Raw genomic sequence first — 14919 nt, forward strand, 5'->3', positions numbered from 1 at the left:
TGACATCCAGTTGAAGTCATATAAGTCTGCTGCTGATTTCTGGAAGCTTGTGGATGCAAAGAAGTACCCCAACATTAGCACAGGAGCCATGAAATGTGCTGCCCTGTTTGGCTCAACATACCTGTGCGAATCTGCCTTTTCTGACATGAACTTTATCAAGTCCAAGTTCCGAACTTGTCTCACTGATGCCCACCTGGATGACTGCATCAGAGTGAACCTCTCAGGATACACACCAGATTACAATGCCCTGATCGACAGCATGCAGTGTCAGAAATCTCATTAAAGGTAAGCATATAATAATATTAAAATGTGCTAATATACACTGCAAAAACAAAACAAAAATAAGGGGAGTAGAAGTAGCTCGCGACTTGTTTTATTTTTTGAAAGTAGCTCTCATCCTAAAAAAGGTTGGAGACCCCTGCTTTAAAGGAGTCATAACCTGGTTTTATACGTATCCAGCCCCCCTTGGATCGCTTTGGATCAATTCGTAAAACTTATTAGAAAAAAAAAAAAAAAATGTAATCAAACATTGAGCTTGTTCTGACCCTTTTTCGTACTGCGATTTTATCACGCGAGATTACGCGCGAGGTTTTGACTGGTCCGGATGTGCATTGTATAATATGTAATGAGGCGCGCGTTGATTCGCCGCAGGAAGGACAGAGCCGGGGGGGCTTGCCTGCATGCAGACTCCAAAACATAAACAGCCCCCTGTCATGGCGCACACACTAAATGACGAACCTTACGGAATTCAGGCATTTATGTACGAACCAGAGTCGGAACCCGAACCGGAGAGTGAAGAGCCAGAGACGGTTGAAGAGACACGTTTACAGCAGGACGTCAGGTAGCGGACGGGGGGGGGGTTGGGTGGTGAAAGAGGGGTGGGCTTATGCAAGTAGCCTCCACGGTGACGTCACCGTAGGCGCAGAATCAAAATCTCCTGGTGATGACTCCTTTAAAGGAGTCATCACCTGGAAATCGCAATTTCTCTTGTTAAAACATGCATATCTGTGTTTGACCTCAGTTGAAACTTGCCTGAAAGGCTGGAGTTTGAAAGTGGCGCCGTTTTTTCGCTTCTGCTCTTTTTCCGAACAGGAATAGCACACAAGGGTGTGCATTCCTAAAGCACGAGATTTTGATTCTGCGCCTTCGGTGACGTCACCGTGGCGGCTACTTGCATAAGCCCACCCCTCTTTCACCACCCAACCCCGCCCCGTCCGCTACCTGAAATCGCCGAAGCGCCGCCATTATGTTTTGGAGTCTGCATGCAGGCAAGCCCCCCCGGCTCTGTCCTTCCTGCGGCGAATCAACGCGCGCCTCATTACATATTATACAATGCACATCCGGACCAGTCAAAACCTCGCGCGTAATCTCGCGTGATAAAATCGCGGTACGAAAAAGGGTCAGAACAAGCTCAATGTTTGATTAAATTTTTTTTTTTTTTTTCTAATAAGTTTTACGAATTGATCCAAAGCGATCCAAGGGGGGCTGGATACGTATCAAACCAGGTGATGACTCCTTTAAAGTAATGGTAGACGTCTCCTCAGTCTAGACCACTTTTAGAGCAAGGCTACGAAATGCTCATGGACACTTCAAATTACAGTCTAGATTCATTATGGTTATGTATCAGTTGATAATTGTGACTGTGTTCAAACCCGAAGTTTCTGCGACCCAGAAGTACGCAGCTCAGAAACTGTGATTCATCCACAAAATGTATGTAGACCTCTACTGCCCTCAAGTGGCCAGAGGTAAAATGGATCATCTCCCAGTCATCGTTAAAGGAGTCATCACCCGGAAATCGCAATTTCTCTTGTTAAAACATGCATATCTGTGTTTGACCTCAGTTGAAACTTGCCTGAAAGGCTGGAGTTTGAAAGTGGCGCCGTTTTTTCGCTTCTGCTCTTTTTCCGAACAGGAATAGCACACAAGGGTGTGCATTCCTAAAGCACGAGATTTTGATTCTGCGCCTTCGGTGACGTCACCGTGGCGGCTACTTGCATAAGCCCACCCCTCTTTCACCACCCAACCCCGCCCCGTCCGCTACCTGAAATCGCCGAAGCGCCGCCATTATGTTTTGGAGTCTGCATGCAGGCAAGCCCCCCCGGCTCTGTCCTTCCTGCGGCGAATCAACGCGCGCCTCATTACATATTATACAATGCACATCCGGACCAGTCAAAACCTCGCGCGTAATCTCGCGTGATAAAATCGCGGTACGAAAAAGGGTCAGAACAAGCTCAATGTTTGATTAAATTTTTTTTTTTTTTTTCTAATAAGTTTTACGAATTGATCCAAAGCGATCCAAGGGGGGCTGGATACGTATAAAACCAGGTGATGACTCCTTTAAGCAGATAGAAAATCAATAGGTGTTGAATTCCGATGTATACCTATCAATATACGAGAATGTGTAAACCAGCTTCCATGGAACTATAGTGACTCCAGCGTATTATGTTAATCCATATCAATGCCATTTTCTTTTAGGAAAACGTGAGGACATTCATTTTATAATATGGTAAAGGATCTTGAACGTACTTTCAGTTTCATTACAAATGTGCCATGTTACGTAATGACGCGAAATGCAGCCTACTATTGGAGATCAGTTTGACCATAACGGCGAGATGGTGTTCACATGTATAGTTATAAGATTGCATGTATTTTTATAGTCTAATCGTATAAATCTCCAACCGCCAGCCGAGAGGGTTGCCCTGAACACGCCCCTTTCAGACCACATAAAACGGCGCGTTACAGACCCTCTTGTCTCTTCTCTTCCCTCTCATCACCCTCTTTAAGTTTCGTACTTTTCTTAGTTCCCAATTTTTACTCCTTTTATTGGAATAGTTCGTTCGACGTTAGATTCTTCAATTTTGCATTTTTTAGCTTTTCTTTTTACGCAAGCCTTTTTGATCAATGCTAATTCAACCAGCGGCCGCAAGATTTGGCATATTGACTTACGCTTATACCTAAGCCACCCAAGGCCGAAATCAAGGAGAAGACAGCTGTTTAACTAAGACGGATTACGGCAAAGACGGACGTCCGCTACGAAACTACCGCAGATCGGCGCTAACGGTTCCCTCGGTCCACGGCAAGGAAGATCCCTCCGGGTCTACGTCACCGACAGGAACAGCGACCGCTTGGAGTTTCAGTAAGCCGAGAAGAAGCGTCCCAAAGTAAGACCGAATCCGCATTCAACAGTAATGACCGAGTTGCAGGGTGGAACTAAGTATAGCGTCTGTTAATATCTAATATCTGTGAGGTCATTTATTCTATTATTCACTTTTTCCTCTTACTAAGGAGTCCAAATTCTTAGGAAGAACCCACTCGCCTTTATCGCCAAACGTGCTAGATGAGCTGTTAATCACATTTCCAGTTATATTTCTGGCGTTGTATTGGTGTTTTGTTTATTACATCTGTTATTGTTTTATCCACTTTTGTTTAATCCCTAGTTAATCAATAAATTCCCCTAAAGCATAAAGTCGTTGTCCGTGGATATTTCTTCTGTGCAGAATACAAAGATCCCTATTTCAAGAACTTATGATCTAAGGAAATGAGACTGATTTATTAAATGATATTGATTAACTGTTAATTAATGAATAAGTGGCCATTAGAGTCATTAACGTGAATTCTATAAAGTTCTGTTTGACCAACAGATGGTGCCCCTTTTACGAGAGCAGGTATTAAAATTGTAGATTAATATACAGTACATTGATATACATATTTTAATATCGTAATTTTCTTACATACACAGTTTACATAGGTACCATTAGGTATTAACCCTTACCTTCCTACATACGTAAAGACGTACTGGAGTGCATATAAATTATTTCACCATAATCCAACACTGATAGGAAAGTGCTCTGCACTAACCTTTTCCTTGCAGAGTAAGGAAAGCACATCTTCATTCTAAAGAAAAAACCTAACTTAGGTCTTAGCTTTTTTGAGACTCTCTCTATTGCAGTGCCACCTTGTGTTGACACAGTTAAGTTCACTGGAGAGCGTGAACGTGTAAAAAGCATTGTTTTTGTTTTTTTAGCATTCAGTACCAACTTCGGCCCAATGAGAGATGTTTGTACTTGACTCAAAGCGGACTGTAATTGCATAATCTTTCACTGTAGCAGCTGTGGTGTACAAAATGGTATCATCTGCATGAAGATGAACCTTTTGTTTTCTTCAGCTCCCGACCTGAATTATTTATATAAATGGAAAATAAAATGGGGGCCAAAACTGACCCTTGCGGGACACTCATTGTTACTTCTAGTGAGGATGAGGTACAATTATCTAGTGCTACACACTGCGTTCTACCACTCAGGTAATTAGAGAATCACCTTAGCACAGTGCTACTAAAGCCTATGCTTTGCAATCTTTACAGAAGAAGGTGATGGTCCACAGTGTCAAATGCTTTAGATAAGTCGATAAATATTGCAGCACAAGACTTCTTGTTATCTAAAGCATTTATGATATCATTTGTTACTGAGGTTATAGCTGTGACTGTACTGTGGCCTTGTCGGAAACCAGACTGAGTAGGATTTAAAATGGAGTTGTCAGTTGTTGGGGACCTCACTGGTAGGACTACACAAGGCGGCCTACAAAAGCCTACACATGCGGCCAGGACAAAAGGACAAAGGAGATAAAAAACTACAACCACCGTTTTAGGGTCCCCTAAAATGGCAGCGTCACACAACTGGTGCCCTATTGGCTGGCAATCTTCAGGGAACCCCGGGGGGTCCCCTGAAGCGGCCTAAGCTATATAATCCGGCGCCACCTGAGGAACGCCCTCTCTCCATCGTGACTCGCGTTACAACAGGAGGTGAACATTACGTCTGCAGCGCTTTCCTTTGTCCTAGGCCGCAGTCTTTCCCCCAAACTCGCTGGACGAGCAACAGACTGTTTTACCCCTCATTTTCTCTACTCATTTATTTTTCTTTTGTTCATCATTTTGGATCCCGAGGAGACCGCCGTGACAGCGCGACTCTCCTGTTCCCCGCGGAAAGAAGAAAAACTTTCTTCGTCCCAGCTGCCAGCAGAACGGATAACTCGACCCGTCTTTGTCTGAAATCAGCTGACTAAATCGTTGAGCCCCGCGATTGTTCATCGTTCCCTGCAGAAGGAAGAATAACTAACGTTTTTCTTCAACTAATTGGATCCGACGCTGAACGAGCGCCCACGAACTGCCGTCCGTTGCCTGCGTCAAGGAACGCCATCACCGCACGGGACGGAACCCTCACATCGACGCATCTCACATCGACAAAAGCAAGAGGCTATTTGTCTGGGCAGAAGCAGAGATTCGATAGTGTAGGACATGCTTGTAATTCTTGTTAATGTGTTTTAAGTTCTGATCGCGGACCGCCGAGTTCGTTTGTTCATGTGCTGCTGTATTTGAATGCTGATCGTGTACCCACGCCGCTGGGTTGATTTCTGTAACAGTGTTTTCGACTAACCTCCGCCATATTCGCGAGCTCAGAAAGCCTCTACTATCAGTTAAAAGACCGGTCTCGCGGAATAAACGCCAGTTCATCCACGCGCGCCCGTGTGATAGCGGCACGCCTTCTGAGCCTCAGAATATTGCTCGTGCATTCTCTCTCTCTTTGTTTGTGTCCCGCTAACACACACACACACACATATACGCCGCACACACGTGTCCTACTCCAGCTGTTCCCGGTGGACGCTAAGGACATAGCTACATCTGGTGGCTGCATCCGGCCATCTCTCGCTCTCTCTCTCTCCCTCTCTCGCTACCCCATCCGTCAGTGGCTCCGCCCCTGAACGCTGTGAGGAATAGCTCCATCTGGTGGCCGCACATAGCCATCTCTCCCTCTCTCTCGCTCTCTCTCTCTCTCTCGACACGCACGCACACACACGCACGCACGCACGCACACACACACGCACACACACACTCCACGTGTGTCTCTCCTTCTGTTTAGCTTAGTTTTGTGTGTTAGGTAGTTAGGTAATAAGGCTTTGTTAATTGCAGTGTTATTGATTGTGATAATTATTACTGATTTTAATAAATCTTATTATATTATAACTAGCGGTCTCTTGTGCTTGTTGTGTATATGTCACTGGATAACAGCAGGTTGTGAAGGCTAGTGCTCGAATTTCACGCCTTTTTAATTGTTAGATTGTTCTTATACTTCTATGCCAATGATCACGATGATTGGCATGTGAGTATAAAACCTTTTATATTGAGACTGAATACAGTTTTAGGTTATCTTTTCCCTGATCCCAGGGTGGTGCCCCGTTTATTCATGATTATATCATGATAATATATTAAATATAATTATTAATACCGATAATCATATTGATATTAATAATTAACTGTTGACAATCAAATATGCTCCTGCTACAACCCCAACACAGTTAAAAAAAGTTGCTCATTTATAAGGGACTCAAACAGTTTAGCCAGAACAGATAGTCTAGAGATGGGACGATAATTGTCTAAAACAGAAGGGTCACCACTTTTTAAAAGTGGGAGGACAAATGCAGATTTCCATGACTTAGGTATAGAACCACTGTGTAGACTAAGATTGAAGATGGAGGAGATAGGGCCAGCAATCAAGTGAGCAGCGGTTTTAAGGAAATATGGCTCAATCTGGTCTGGGCCAGCAGACTTTTTACAGTCCAATCCTATCAAAGCCATTTGAACTTCAGAGGCAGCTATAGAAGTAAAGTTAAAGCTATTTAGACTTGGACTAGACGTATCTGAGTTATACTATCCGGAGGGATGGCTGGAAGGGTCAGCTGAGTAGCTATTCCTGCATTAATAAAGTGCTTGTTGAAAGTATCTACCATACTTTGTTTACCCCTAACTTCACCTTGGCTTGTTATTAGAAATTCAGGGATAGCTGGGGGTGGCACATCACCTGAGGAGGATTTAATTGCTTTCCAGAATTTTTTAGGGTCATTGAGGTTTTCATTGATTAAATTAAGATAATGCTCACTTTTTTGTACTTTTTATTAGTCTTGTGCATTTGTTTCTTAACACCCTATGATTCAACCAACATTTATTGTTATTGTTTCTTTTTGCCTTGACCCATGCTTCATTTTGTTCTCTAATGGCAGTTTCAATAGAGTCATTAAACCAGGGATTGTCTCTCCCCTCACTCTATTCCTTCTAATAGGGGCATGCTTATCAATGATGCCTACAAATGTCTTTCTTAAAATAATCCCAGGGCAATTCAACATCATCCATGAAAAAAACTAAGTTTAAATCACTCTGATAGATTTCATGAAGAAATGCTTGCTTGTTAAAACGTTTAAGATTTTGTTTAAACAGGGGCTTGGTCTAAATCATTTTGCAATTTCTAACACACGCAACCATACAGTGATCACTGACATCATTACAAAAAACACCAGCAGCAGAGTATTTGTGTGGAGCATTGATCAGAAATGACGTCAATTAATGTGGATTTGTCCATGCGTTTTGGATTGAGGCGCCTAGGTGACTGTATTAGTTGTGTCAGGTGTAACGCATCGCATAAGTCTCTCAACGCTGATGAAGATTCAGGTCTCCTGGACGATATACTCATTGGGCAGTTCTTTCAGAAAGTCAGACAGCAGGGCAGTTGCTCCAGCTACAGCCGATGGTGGGTGGTAGCATCCTACCACCGTCAGGAAGCGCCATTAGGGAGCTTTACTCTGATGGCACACAGTTAAAAAAAACTTTGGCTTTGTAATTTTTTACGACGGAGCAACAGTCCAACGACGTCTTGGCATATATGGCTACTCCCCCTCCTTTATTTACACGGTCCGTCCTAAAGATATTATACCCTTCGATGTGAATCATATTGTTTTTAATTGAAGGTTTGAGCCACGTCTCAGACAAGATGAATAAGTCACTTTCTGTCATTTTAGCCGACGAATAGCGTCAATCTTATTAATCAGACTGCGCACGTGAACATACATTTTTTTAAACCGTCAGTGATCGAAAGCTCAATCAGTTCTGGGCCTGGGTTGGGATGGATGTTACCTGATAGGAACAGGAGAATGACAATCCAAAGGCCTGTTGATCTTGCCGTGCGAGCAGTGCTGATTCCCCAGTCGCGCCTGCCGCAGATGGACTGCCTTATTTCTGTCCAACTGAGAAGTTCGTATTTGCGCAGGGGCTCAGCAAAACAGTCAGGAAGGACCGATGTGAAGCTGACGGTATCAGAGAACAGCAAAGTTCCAGAATTCGGGAGAATAATCCGAGAGGAGGATGCAAATAATCCATCACCAGATCCCATAGTCTCTGAGCTCAGCACAAACGCAAGGAGTAGGTAAACGGGCAGTCTCATGTTGTTAATCTAGCCAGACCTACGTGACTGACCTCACGCAAACACCGGGCAGCCCACAGCCACGCGAACCCACAATTACGCACCGTGAACCTGGACCTCTGCTCCGTCCGTAGACCCGTAAACCCTCGGACGCGTTGTGGGGGATTCCCTCCTGGCACCACCAGTCTCCGTTTGTTCGGTCCCGGTTCTCAGCTCCAGAGGGGGCTATCTCGGTCTCCACAGACGCTCGTTCACGTTCTGCCCTTTGAGCATCCCTCTCGCCGATTCTTCCTCTGTATATTCAGGCTCATACAGGTACGGTTGGGTTTGGGTGGAAAGCTGCCGACTACCGATTTTTTCCAATACTCACTTTATTGACAGTAACATCAACAATGTATCCACTGACATTTTAAGTTGCACTTGAAAACTATGTCCTGATAGAAAATACATGTTTTTATATAAAAAAATAAAGACAGTCTTTCTTGACTTCACTTAACTTAAATCATTGTTTGCATATTGTAATGGCAGTAACATCATGAATGAACATTTTATGAATATTGAACCAGCATTAGAGCAGCAAGGATTGGTTTTATGAAACAAATGAGCACAGTCCTCAAGTATGAGCGGCGTGATGATGAAGGGAGGGGGCGGGGCCAGCAAGCAGCGAGACATTTCTCCACTAAACACTCAAGAGAGACTCCGCTCGCATTTCAGCACAGACTGAGTTAGCAGGAGCTCCGTGAAATCTAGAACTCGTCTTGTTTATTCACACGCTGCGCCTTTTCACCGTCACCGGGCGGGACCTGCTCTTTTAATGTGGTTGTGCCATGCTGTGACTCTAAATGTTTTTTCAAGTTTGACGTTGTATTCTTGAAAGTAGACAACACTTTGTTGTTAACACAGACTGTACAACGAGCCTTTATGTTGCCATCTTTTGCTGAGATGAAGCCGAAATAATGCTTGTATTTCCAGCGTATCTCTCCCCCTCCATTGTTTACGTTTGTCGGCTAACATACGTCACCCCCGAGACGCACGAAGAAAGCAGATCTTTTTTTTTACTGACAAAAATAGTAACACACCGTGTATTTGGATAAGTAACTTTAATCTGACTACTGGTTTGGCAATAGTAGCGCGTTAGACTACTCGTTACTTATCGTTCTATCGCGGAGTCTCCGCACGCCGGGCGGAGTAATACAAACAAACTAGTGCGAGCGGAGTAAAACAAACAAACTAGTGCGGACGTTTAAGAACCAAAAAAAAGGATCGCAATTCCAACAGCTTCTTAACGGTTCCGGAACCGGAGGTTAGGAACCGGTTCCTATTTGGAACCGGATCTCGATGCCCAACCCTAATCATAGTACAGAGACAGCTCTGGTGAAAACGACAAATGACCTTCTAATTGCTTCTGACAAAGGACTGGTTTCTGTACTTGTCCTGCTAGATCTTGGTGCTGTGTTTGACACCATTAACCATGAGATCCTAATATGTAGACTGAAAAATGTAATTGAATCAAAGGAACCGCATTAAGCTGGTTTAAGTTCTATTTTTCCAATGTCAATGAAAAATCCTCCAGGCACACTGAAGTTAAAAACGGTGTTCCTCAAGGTTCTGTGCTCGGACCAATTCTTTTCAACTTGCTTCCTTTAGACAATATCATTAGAAGACACTCTATAAACTTCCATTGTTATGCATGAAGATACTTAATTATATCTATCAATCAAGCCTGAAGAAACCAATCAGCTAGTTAAACCAGGGTTGCCAACTCTCACGCTCCTGGCGTGACACTCACGCTTGCCGTGACAGCGTGAGATTGATAGTGGAAGCGTGAGTGTCACGCCAGGAGCGTGAGAGTTGGCAATAGGGCTGAACGATTTTAGGAAAAGGTCTAATTGCGATTTTTCTGGCAGATATTGCGATTTCGATTTGATTCACGATTTCCTTCAAATCAAGCTTCAGTGCAATATTCACAATGTACAGTAACATTAAATTGAATGCTATTACTCTAATGCAAGGATGAAAACTAAAAAATTGCTTCCAAGTGAATTTATTAACAAGGAACATGCATGTTCATTCTTTAAAGTCCTTTACCAATGGCAGTTATTACAAATGAACTAAAAGAGCCATCTTTGACTGTCTTAACTTAAAAAAAATGTGCAAAAATCCTTAACTGTAATAATTTAATTGTAAATCAAATACAAAAACTGTTATTGAAATAAAATGATCCTTCTAAAAAATATGTCAGAAATTAAAATAGGTGGGTCATTCATTTATGGCTTACCACTTTTTCTTTACACTCCGCGTATAGCTGCGGGACGTCAACCTGTTAGAAGTCGGTGCGGGAGGGAATCGTATATCATCTGTCCAGCGTGCGGAGGAGGTTTTTAAATCCGTCTTTCCGGTGTCTTCCGCTGCTCTTATCATACGGACACTGGCAAAAGATGCTGTAATTGTAGTCTGTTTGCTGCAGTGGGCCTGATCATCATACACTCTTAGAAATAAGGGTTCCAATAGGGTTCTTTCACAAGGGCTGAGGTTCTACCTGGAACCATTTGCTTCTGAAAAACCCTTTCCTGAAGAAAGGGTTTTTCAAGGGTTCTTGGTAACACTAATGTTCCAGTAAGAACCATTTTGATCGAGAGAACCCTTTAAAACCCCTTTCCTGAATAAAAGGTTTTAAAAGGGTTCTTGGTAACGCTAAGGGTTCCAGTAAGAACTATTTTGATCCAGAGAACCGTTTTTGGAAGAAAGAGTTCTTCAGGGATTGTTGTATAAGATCCTGTGTCACCAGGGACATACTTCCTGATAACACTTACCAATAATGGTGCAAAATACAATTCCTTGTGACTACTGATACAAATACTTTTCATATCTCTCCTTCTTCTCCAGATCCTGTTGATCAAACTGCAACATTATTACCCATCTTGGGATTTGAACACCTGCCACCCAGTCTAAAGTCACTGGCAGTAGTGACTTAGCTAACCTGCTAGCTGGGTGGAGTCATCAGGTCCACCATACTAGTCTTTCACCTTACACATTCTGATCAGACATACAAATAATGGCAGTCCTGAAACTGAAATGTTCTGTGACTAATTTATTTTCACAACCATTAATTATAAGAAAGCAAGACCTTCATCAGCCAATCTTGTTGCCCCAGGCAAAGATTAGCTGTAACTGGGATTTTAACCCCCACCCTCCAAATCTAAAGTCTGTACCATTACCCACTGAGCTATCCAGCAGAATGTATAGATCAGGGCCTCCTCTGACTCGCCACACTCACTCACACAGCCAGGTTGACAGTTCCTTCATGTCAGTGGTCAGACAGAAGGAGCTGATCATGTGTCTGTTTAGCTCTGCCTGTACAAACTGTGACTTCTGCTTTTAGGTCACAGGTTCAATTCCCATGTTGACAGATATAATACCTTGCTGATTGCACTTCCAGACAATTAGCTCAGTTGGCTAGGAGCTGGTTCTTGGTGCCAGACGATGTGGGTTCAAGCCCCAGCAAGGGTGATAATGGTAATACATCAAAATACCTGGTAGTCATTGTGTAACAAATGTACAAAATGTTAAAGTCATGGTAGATGATGTTTGACAAAAACATATCAGAATTTTTATCCCAAAAACTGATTTTTTATTATTTATTTTTTTACAGTTTTTTCAAATCTGCCTGCGCGACAGTGAATGGCTTACTCAATTTGTGAAGCCACAGTTGAGTTGCCATTTGCCAATTAGCTCAGTGTGATAGACAATGGTCTTTGGTTCCAGAAATTGTGGATTTCAGCCTCAACTGGTGCAAAATGTGCAACATTACAATGTCAACTGTCTTGCCTTCCTATTCTCCTGTTTGTTGCTCAGACTTGCCTAAAATTGCCAAAAATAGTCCGGACCCGACCCATTGCTGCGCAGCACCTATAATTGTGTTTATTTTTTAAAGTTTAGTTACACTACTCCCTTCTTCAGGAGGAAATTGACACACAGCAAAGAAGCAGCCAGGGGAATTGAACCCTGGGTCCCTACAGCAAGGATATAACCCCTCTTTCTGGGGCATCTAAGTGAGCTATACTACTCACTGGACAAAGGCTTTTGAAAGTTTGTCACAAGTCATGTGATCTAGAGATACAGTTTGAAGTTGTGAGTTCAAGGCCTGGTTGATGAAGAGTGACCATGTTGTGCCTACTAATGCCTACTGAGATGGTGTGTGGATTAGTGACAGACAATTAAACACTTATTTTACAGACAATTTTACTCATGTATTTGTCTCCTCCTCATACTTTTCCATGATCGGCCTCATCCCATGGCTGCTGTACCCTGCTTACTGGCTTAGTCAAGTTGTGAAGCTGCACAAATGTTCAGTGATAAAGAAAGGTCTTTGATGTCAGAGGCCAAGCCTAACTGATGAAAAAATCATATTGTAATGCTGACTTTGGGGCTACTACATCAGGGTTTTTTGATGCCGGGAATTGAACCTTGATCTCCCAGGGGAAAGGGAGAGGTTTGGTGTGTTGGGCCTGCGAGCTGGCCCAATGGTGGCTGTCATGTGTGAGTTAAGAGCTGGTTGCCCCATGGATTGCACCACATAGTCTGGTCTTCACCCTCTACAAACCAGGTGTGACATACCAATAGTGATTACTGTGAACAGAACAGAACAAAGAAGAACAGAAGAGAGAGAGAACAGAAGAAACTTCAGAGAATCAAGGTGAGCTAAATATAATATCTTATTTCAGCATGCTTGACCCTAGCTGAGGACTTTTCTGGTGAAAGGTGGACTAAGCATTTGTTTCTTGTTATGTTTTGTTCGTTTGCTTGCTTGTTTGTTTTCTTGTAGAAATGACTTACACAGCTTGGACGAAAGCCGAAGTGTGCCATTGGCTTGAAAAAGAGGGTTTTGCTGAGATTTCCATTATTGTTACAATACGTAACATTTTGAGTACTTGTTACATAACACTGAAAAGTATTTTAACATTATTTAAATCAATGTGAAAACTTTGTGGGGTTCCCTCACTTTCTCATGATTCTGTTCCAGTGTCACAATTACTACGAACAGTATTCTGATTCCTTTCATTGGACCATGCATTATTTTATTGTTTGTAGATAGCTTACAATAAGACACAGTAAACACACCTTGGATTGATGGAACTCAAACTCTTTTTTGTCTCCCCGTTCTGCCATGTCACCATTGCTGGAGATTACACAAATCCACGACTGAGGACAGCATGATGTGTCTGGCCTGTCATCTTGCTGATTCCACCGGACCTATGCTGACTTTTGACCTGTTCTCCCCTGAGACCTACACAGCCTGGACTATCTTTAAATAAATGTTTTTCTCATTCAAATGTTTTAAATGTTTGTTCAATGTCAACATGATACATGACCACGGTATAATATGAACTAAACTGATCTGTAAAATACAATATGGTTCTTTATAGAACCCTTAGAAGACAAGATGGTTATTTGTGAAAACCTTTGAAAAGGGATGTTTTTAGAACCCCCTGTGTGAGGTCTAGATGGAACCCTTGAAACATGAAAGGGTTCTTAGTGGTACTCCCTGTGTGGGTTCTAGACATAACCCTTGAAAAATGAAAGGGTTTTTAGTGGAACTCCCTGTGTGGGTTCTAGATAAAACCATTGAAAAATGAAAGGGTTCTTAGTGGAACTCCCTGTGTGGGTTCTAGATGAAACCCTTGAAATATGAAAGGGTTCTTAGTGGAACTCCCTGTGTGGGTTCTAGACGTAACCCTTGAAAAATGAAAGGGTTCTTAGTGGAACTCCCTGTGCAGGTTCTAGACGTAACCCTTGAAAAATGAAAGGGTTCTTAGTGGAACTCCCTTTGTGGGTTCTAGATGCAACCCTTGAAATATGAAAGGGTTCTTAGTGGAACTCCTTGTGTGGGTTCTAGATGAAACCCTTGAAATACGAAAGGGTTCTTAGTGGAACTCCCTGTGTGGGTTCTAGATAAAACCCTTGAAAAATGAAAGGGTTCTTAGTGGAACTCCCTGTGCAGGTTCTAGATGAAACCCTTGAAATATGAAAGGGTTCTTAGTGGAACTCCCTGTGTGGGTTCTAGACGTAACCCTTGAAAAATGAAAGGGTTCTTAGTGGAACTCCCTGTGCAGGTTCTAGATGAAACCCTCGAAATATGAAAGGGTTCTTAGTGGAACTCCCTGCGTGGGTTCTTTGTAGAACCTCTCATGGGGGGTTCTGGGTGGAACCTTACACACAGTTCTAGGTATAACCCTTTATGTGGGGTTCTCAGTAGAACCTTCCAAAAGGGTTCCAGGTGGAACCTTTATAAAAGGTTCTACCTGGAGCCAAAAAGGGTTCTCCTATGAGGACAAGCCGAAGAACCATATATGGTTCTACTTAGCACTTTTATTTCTAAGAGTGTAGTCACCGGACTTTTCACCTGACTTTTTCATCATGCACGCGTCATGCAAATGTCTGTGGTGATTTTTCAAGTGCCGGCGTTCGTGCCGTAATCAGCGCCCCCTGCCGTGAAATGCACCCTCTCGCGGGAGATTATATCACCGGTATATATTGGTTGTGTTTCCTGCAGCCTCAAACCAGAAATACTCCCAATGACGGATGTGCTGTTTTTCTTGGCGATTAAATCCCCTAACTCCGCTTCTGGTCCAGTTGAAGTAATTTCTGACTAATTAGCCTACAAATAGGAGCAGGT

This window comes from Eutrigla gurnardus (assembly GCF_963514095.1).
Source record: "Eutrigla gurnardus genome assembly, chromosome: 10".
Taxonomy (NCBI): Eukaryota; Metazoa; Chordata; class Actinopteri; order Perciformes; family Triglidae; genus Eutrigla; species Eutrigla gurnardus.